Here is an 8,671-nt window from a genome sequence, read left to right as displayed (position 1 = left end):
GAGAGAGACTGATTAATTATATATATATATTAGTTTTAGACTGTAATCGGTACTTGTTCAACTCTCCATCTCTTTTTACATTAAAATACATGTGGTCTAAAAAGAGATTGATCACAGTTCAGTCTGGTAAAACTGTGAACAATCTTAACGTCATTCTGAAACAGCTTCGAGACCATCTCTCAGTAGACATATAAAAGAAAGGAGTAATTTCAAATATAACTCACTGTAATTATTAGAAACAGTAATGCCCCCATATTAATATCTGTACAAATTGTATGAAAGAATATTTCACTTTTAGAAATAGGTCTTTTCTAAAGTTTTGTTCTCATCAACTCATGAAAGGCGAGCTGGCAATAGAAACATCTCAGTCCCCAGAGAATGACTGACTATCAAAGAGACCAAGTCCAACTCACAACAACGTCTTGTGTCCTGCAGAGGGAGACGACGGAGGAAGCAGAGCAGATCTGAAGGACACCACCACAAGAGTGCTTGTGATTCCGGAGGCCTGGACCTATAAATACCAATTGGGTATCCCTGATTTCCCCGCCCCCTCCCCCCACCCCGCCAAGAGCCAAAGCCGACTCGAGAACTCGCTTTCCCACACCCACTCCCCTTTCCCCACCTAATCTGTCATTTTCGTTCCTAGTTTGTGCTGCATTCTCTCTCTCTCTCTCTCTCTCTCTCTCTCTCTCTCTCTCTCTCTCTCTCTCTCTCTCTCTCTCTCTCTCCATATATATATATATATATATATATATATATATATATATATATATATATATATATGTATATATATATATATATATATATATATATACATATATATACTGTATATATAATTTTTATATATATATATATATATATATATATATATATATATATATATAATATAACAGTGTAAATCCGTATATATAAGCACCATCTCTGTCTTTCTTCTATTTATTATGAGTCCAACCTCCTGAGATATTTCATGTATTCTGATAAGCAAGCATTGCAAATCCTGTGGTGTTCTGCTGGTAAGGACTGCGTCATCAGCATACTCTAGGTGAGCCAATCTCCTATGACCAATCCAGTCCAATCCTTCTCCACCATCTCCAACTGTTTTATGCATTACAAAATCCATAAGGAGGATAAACAACACAGGTAACAACACATTCCCTTGGAGTACTCCAATGTCTACTGGAAATTCAATTGATAGGACTCCACTAACATTAATTTTGCACTTACTATGCTTCATCAAATTTACATATTTAAGAGTAATATTGCACAGTATTGCATTGATAGAACGTGTTTGGACATAGTTTAAAAGTGTAGTAGCGAATGTTATGAAGGAGTTAATCATTAATTAATTGTCCTAAAGTTAGGATCTGATTCTTCTTCCTTTTGTATGGCAGTAGGATTCGATCTTTTGAGAGCGATGCTCATTTTTTGTTTTTGTATGTATGTGTGTACGAGTTTTGTTTACATATTCTCACTCGAGAGTCACAAATTGTCCTTGGTCTAAGATTTCGTTACCAATCCCTTTACATTGCATTTCAGTTAGGGCCAAGATATCCAAACCCTATTTCATAAATTCATTCTCCACTTGCTGTAACTTCCCAATCAGATTCATGGTTCTAACATTCCAATTACCAATTTTCAATTTTTCTTTAGTATTTATAAACCCAGAGATTCTTACTGCCATTCTATAATTTTCGCTTTTCATAGACTGATGAAATCAATAGAGGATTCATTGACTTAATTCATATATAATTTAAACTGATATGACCAATACAACATACACATATGTAAACATACATATGTATATGATGGAGTCACCTGTCATATTCTATTCTAAACGAATGCCATAGCAGAATAAAAGGTAGAATCAGGCAATATCTTTTATTATTATTATTATTATTATTATTATTATTATTATTATCAGAATTATTATTATAATTATTATTATTATTATTATTATTATTATTATTAAATGCTAAGCTACAACCCTAGTTGGAAAAGCAGGATGCTATAAGTCCAGGGGCCCCAACAGGGAAAATAGCCCAGTGAGGAGAGGAAACAAGGAAAAATACAATATTTTAAGAATAGTAACATTAAAATAAATATTATATATATATATATATATATATATATATATATATATATATACAATAAAAACTTCAATAAAACAAGAGGAAGAGAAACTAGATAGAACAGTGTGCCCGAGCGTACCCTCAAGCAAGAGAACTCTAACCCAAGACAGTGGAAGACCATGGTACAGAGGCTATGGCACTACCCAAGACTAGAGAACAATGGTTTGATTTTGGAGTGTCCTTCTCCTAGAAGAACTGCTTACCATAGCTAAAGAGTCTCTTCTACCCTTGCCAAGAGGAAAGTGGCCACTGAACAATTACAGTGTAGTAGTTAACCCCTTGGGTGAAGAAGAATTGTTTGGTAATCTCAGTGTTGTCAGGTGTATGAGGACAGAGGAGAATATGTAAAGAATATGTCTGTCTATTCGGTGTGCGTGTGTAGGCAAATGGGAAAATGAACCGTAACCAGAGAAAAGGATCCAATGTAGTACTGTCTGGCCAGTCAAAAGACCCAATAACTCTCTAGCGGTAGTATCTCAACGGGTGGCTGGTTCCCTGGCCAATTCCTACATCGTTCACATACAAAAGATAAAATACTATGGAAAAAAAAGAGTCCAAAGAAAGAAAGGTAAACGAGAAGAGAAGCATCACATAGTTTAATCAAAAGGTGAAAAGGTGCAGCTTATGCCAAGGTAACCAAATATAAGTAGATTACAAAATGGAACTCCTTTTCTACTTTACTTTACACACACACACACACACACACACACACACATATATATATATATATATATATATATATATATATATATATATATATATATATATATATATATATATGTAACATCACATATTTATCAAAGAAATTGTAACAAGATACTTTTACATTTCTGATTTTTTCTTTAAAACCCTAAATACGTTTTTATTATTCAGGTGCAAAATGACTTACCAAAGCATTTTATATCTTAGAAAATACGAAGAAGATGAAATAAGGAAAACAGAGGAGGAGGAAGAGGAGGAATTCCCCAAGGAGGGACAGTTCTTGGCTCAGAGCCCACGAATGCAGTTATGTCTTCCTTGACCTTCCAGAGGCCATCGGTCCCTCTGGAGAAGCTAATGCATTCCATCAGCGGTTCGGCCACACTCTCCTCCACCTCGAGAGATGCATGGCGACTGGCCAGTGTTGCAAGTGGAAAAAATATAATTGTATCCAAAAACGTATCCAAATAATTTGAAATAGCATCCAAAAGGTATCCAATATATTCTCTTTAAAAAAAAAAATGCATTATAGTTAACACCAGAACGACCAAGCGGTCATTTTGACCGCATTTTGAGTTTCGGATGCATAGAGCTATTATAATCTTTCCCAAACAAACATGATACTCATTGACTTTTCCTAACTTTTCATGATATATAATTATAATAAGTGAAAATTAAAATATGCTATAATTCTTTGAGATATTTTATGTAATACCTAGAACGACCGAACGGTCATTTTGACCGCTAGGCAGGAATGCAATGGTAATTATGACAAAACGTTTGGTGGCAAGTATTCTCGGCGCCTGTAAGTCTGGCAGCGTCACGGTGTTATTGTTTTGGTCAGTTTCCCCTGCTGTACTAAAGGGTAAACGTGTCGTACAATCGTTCCCTGTCGAATGATGAAATTGTGACATATTTGTCGACACTATCTGAATCCTAGTCTGAAGGAGATCCAATATCTGAAAGTGAAGAAAAGGAGGATATCCCCAATAAAGAAAGTTCATCTGAATCTGATGATTATCATGAGTATAATGAGTGATGAGTATCATGAGTGATAATGAAAACGAACCGTTGTAAAGCACTGTTGCTCTTTCAAACAAGAAGATGCTGTAGATGTACAAACAACTTGTACTATTATTCTTAGTGGCAAGGATGGAAAGTTATTGAACAGGGTCTTGTCAATGCCGGGAGAATTACCGCCGAGAAATACCGGGACATACATCCTTTGCCAAACGTCAAGTTTTTTTTTCTGGACAAGTTCTGAACGTTTTCAGATTATTGATAGATGACTTCATTATCAAACACATAAAAGAAAGTGTACAGAAACTGAAACGAGAATGAAATTGAATGATGAGAATTGGAACATATCATTTGAAGATATTAATGTTACTGTAGGCATTATGTATGCCAGAAAAAGTGCTTTCAAAGGGACAATCTGTTGAAAACCTTTGTTGAATAAAATGGCGGCCTCCCTGTTTCCGAGAGACCCTATCAAGAGCACGTTTCAAGGAAATTATGAAATTCCTAAGTTTTGACATTCGATCATCACGATCCATTCGAATGAAAACTGACTAATTTGCTATGATTTCAGATTTTGTGACAGATTCATCAAAAACAGTATTTCTTGTTTTACGCCAAGTGAATATATAACCGTAGATGAGCAGTTATTTCTAAGAAAATGCAGGTGTCCTCTTACCCAATATACCAAACGAAAGTGGCGGCTGAGAGAAGCTCTTTTCTCAATGCCTCGTATCTACATCAAAATATTTCGGACAGCATATTCCTTCAAGACCCCCCTCTGAAGACATGAAGAAGAACCTGGCCTGCGTGTCTGTCTTATTAGTTTGACCTAAGAAAAATCTTCTCTCCACTGCACCAGAAGAATGAGGCAAAACTAAAAGACAACATAAAATTTGACAGATTTGGGAACAAAAGTGTTCCAAGTGTTTGAACTGAACACCAAAACTCAGTGGGGTTATTGGAAGTAGTCAATTATTCTGTGCAGATCTGGTATTATTATTACTACTTGCTAAGCTACAACCCTAGTTGAAAAAGCAGCATGCTATGAGCCCTAGGACTCCAACAAGGAAAATAGCCCAATGAGGAAAGGATACAAAGAAAAATAAAATTCTTAAGAAGAGTAACAACATTAGAATAAATATCTCCTATATAAACTATAAAAAGTTTAACTAAACAAGAAGGAGAAAAACAAGACAAAACAGCGTGCCCGACTGTACCCTCAAGTAAGAGAACTCTAACCCAAGACAGTGGAGAACCATGGTACAGAAGCTATGGCACTACCCAAGACTAGAGAACAATGGTTTGATTTTGGAGTGTCCTTCTCTTAGAAGAGCTGCTTACCATAGCTAAAGAGTCTCTTCTAACCTTACCAAGAGGAAAGTAGCCACTGAACAATTACAGTGCTGTATTTAACCCCTTGGGTGAAGAAGAATTGTCTGATAATCTATGTTGTCAGGTGTATGAGGACAGAGACGAATATGTAAAGAATAGGCCAGACTATTCTGTGTATGTGTAGGCAAAGGGAAAATGAACCGTAACCAGAGAGAAGGATCCAATGTACTGTCTGGCCAGTCAAAGAATTCCACAACTCTCTAGTGGTAGGATCTCAACGGGTGGCTGGTGCCCTGGCCAACCTACTACCTACTTAGACTCTTTCTATCTTGGATTGGTACTTCACACTTTAGAATCCGAAAGATGAGGGAGGATTTGCATAGGGAAAGCTGAAATGTAGGAATGAAAATTGATCCGAGTAAAACTAAGATAATGTTCAATGAAAATTCAGAGAGACAACAAATAAGGGTTATGGGTGAGCATCCAGAGATCGTTAATGAATATACATACTTAGGACAGACAGCAAGTGTTTCCCCAGGACACGAGACCGAAAATAAAAGTTGGATAAGCAGGGAATGGAGAGCTTTTGGTAAACAAGACGAAAACAGAAATTGTCTTTACAGACGAAGATTAAATCGAAAATACAATGAAATAATCTTAAAAAGAAAACTAAAAAAGGCAAAACAAAATAAGGATAAGGAATATGGATGAGTATTCCCCGTAGATGGAACAGATGTTGCCATTAACAAATTAGGCCCAAGATCTGATTAGGCCTACCACACGACGTAGGGGCGAATAAGGAAGAGGAGAAAGTAGCCCTAATGACGATAGGAACTGATTATGTGTCAACATTAACAAGAAGAAGAGACAAAGCAAAACAAAAGAAGAAGAAGAAGAAGGAATCGAAGAATAGGAAGGATTCCTCTTCTCCAGGCTCCAGGGAAAAGGAGCGGTGGGGGAGGTGTGGGCAGCCTGGCGGAGTTCAGCAACCCCTGGAGACTTCTAGCAGACAATTGCTTCGTTTTTACGAACAATTTAGCGTGAGATGATTTAAGGTTTCAGTGTAGCATAATTATGAACGGAGTGCAGTCCCAACGGTCACCCTAATAAAATTTATCAATTTCAAAATGAGATGTATCATCTTTAGATATTTGGCAAATTGAAAAGGACCAAAGAAGGGATAGCCGAAGACTACTATCGTTTCCAGAGGCCGTGTAATAGTGTTTTTCCCAAATATCTAACAAACCGGCTTATGAATTTCCATGAAACTACAGCAATGAATGTTTCAAACATTGGCCTAATTTTTGGTGGTACAATGAACTGACAGATGTGCTTAATTAACCAGTTTACTCTTAGAAAAAAAGAGGAACTTCTTCCCTTCCTTCAGAGCGTTTCGAAGAAGTGTTACTTAATCACGTAACTGTGACGCAGAGGTTCCCCCAACCCTCCTTCGGTGTTTACACTTATGGCTATCCTAGTACTACCTCCCCCCCCTTCCTTCTTGCCTTTTTTTCCTTCATTCTCATTGTTATTAGGCTACCGAGTAAATCCCTGTTAGGAAAGACTGTGTACTGCACATATAAAATGAGCCGGAAGAGCAATAAAATGTTTTATGGTGGTAGATAATGATTAGATGGTTAACACAAATTATCAAACATAATAGAAGAGGTTTAAAACAGGGGTGTGGAATCGCACTGAGAGATATTCTACTCGGACTCCTACAAATTTTAGATTTGCGACTAAAAAATAAAATAAAATAAACAAATAAAATAAAAACATTAGTAGAAATAGAAGGCAATTTTTTTCCTTGAGAGTGATGATGAGTAAAATGTATAAGTGTCCATTTCTTGTTTTTTTTATTTCATCCCTCATAAATCTATGGTTTCCAGCAATTGGTGATATCATTATTTTGGAAAAGCAAAGCTAATGAATACTTTGATACGAGTATATCAGCTTGGCATGTAGACAATGTCAATGGATTTCTCAAAGTAAGGTTGATTGGTTCATTAATTGAAGTCTGGTATAATTCCAGTGACAAAATCACAATGGTATTTGTCACATACCTTTTAAGTAACAAAAATAGGTACTGGTACTTATAACGTGAATAAATATATAAAACTATAGGTTGAAATATAATAAATCTTATGTATGTATGAACACACCACACACACACACACACACACACACACACACACATAATATATATATATATATATATATATATATATATATATATATATATATATATATATATATATATATATATATATATATATGATTTCAATACTTATCAAATGGCCGATGTCAATGCCCTTATATGAAACATCTTTTAGAAGTCTACCTTCTAAGGAATTCAAGCTACTCTGGTGAAATTGATATGATAAATTATATCAAACAATGCTCTCTGTCATTTTCTTCCTGGCAATTGATGTATCGAGTAACCTGTGTTGTATGGAAGAATGAGTCCTACGGCTTAATCTAAAGAAAACTATATTTCTATTGCTTCACCAACACTCGCTTGAAGTGCGAAGTGTAGGGTTAGCATGGCTTCTTTCGTCTCCTGTCATAAGTCTCATTCTTGATCTTCAATGTAAGTGAGTGGGTAAGATATAAAACGTTGGTCTTGTGTTTAAGTAAAGTCTAAAGTCACGAATCACATTACCAGGTATGCTGAACTTTTACTGACAAAGAATTTCGTATTGCTTGGGGTAGGTCATATGACAATTATCTATGGAGTTAAACAGACCTTTAACAATTCGGGGGATGGGAGGTACAGGGGAAGAAACGTTATAACAACGTCACTGAGGGACGTCATCACTTTTGCGAATGTGTGGGTGGCTAAGACTGGCTTTAGCCTCATTTTCTTAAGTAAAAAAGTTAATGAAACGTAATTGGCAATGCACAGTATTTCCCAAAATTAGGCCATTGTATGAAGCGCTCCCTGCTTTGATATGGAAATCCATCAGTTATTTTAGGAGTTATTTAAAAAAAAACATTTTCACACGGCCTCTGGAAATGATAGTAGGAAGGTTTCCTCTTCTTCGGTCTCCAGGGGTGTAGGCCAAGAGATGGTGGGGGGGGGGGGGAGTGCTGGGAGCCCAGGTGGAGTCGAGCTTCGCTGTAAGGCGAATTTTTCTTTCCTAAAACGGGACTGGAGTGAAACCGTTGGGACAGAAAACTGATTTGACTGGTAACTGTTTCATTAAATATACGATCAGTAACTGCATTCGTAAGGAACTAAACTGTTTATAAACTACTTAATAATAATAATAATAATAATAATAATAATAATAATAATTAAATTTTAGCCATTAGACAATATCAAAGGGCTACAGCATTGACATTTTGTGAGGTTTCCGAATAAGAGAGATGATCTGTTTGGACCTTTGATCTCCTGAAGGAAGATCTTCGGTATGATTAATTTGAAAAAAAAAGCAAATGTTATTTTAATTGAAAACTTCGAAAGGTTAGAGGAGTAAGATGCTCTGAAA

At 36.1% G+C, this 8,671-nt stretch overlaps 1 protein-coding gene across 1 annotated transcript in view; it reads right to left on the bottom strand.

Moving 5' to 3' along the window:
* LOC137636665 (uncharacterized) overlaps window positions 1-497 on the bottom strand; it is a 2,371-nt gene extending 1,874 nt beyond the window's left edge. Inside the window, exon 1 of the mRNA XM_068369054.1 lies at window positions 414-497. The gene's annotated coding sequence lies outside the window, so the exon portion shown is untranslated. The remainder of the gene's footprint in view (window positions 1-413) is intronic.
* Window positions 498-8,671: the final 8,174 nt, after the last annotated feature.

This window comes from Palaemon carinicauda, unplaced genomic scaffold, assembly GCF_036898095.1.
Source record: "Palaemon carinicauda isolate YSFRI2023 unplaced genomic scaffold, ASM3689809v2 scaffold35, whole genome shotgun sequence".
NCBI classification, from domain to species: domain Eukaryota; kingdom Metazoa; phylum Arthropoda; class Malacostraca; order Decapoda; family Palaemonidae; genus Palaemon; species Palaemon carinicauda.
Note: the sequence above shows the minus strand (reverse complement) of the source record. Positions and strands in the feature narration are given on the sequence as shown.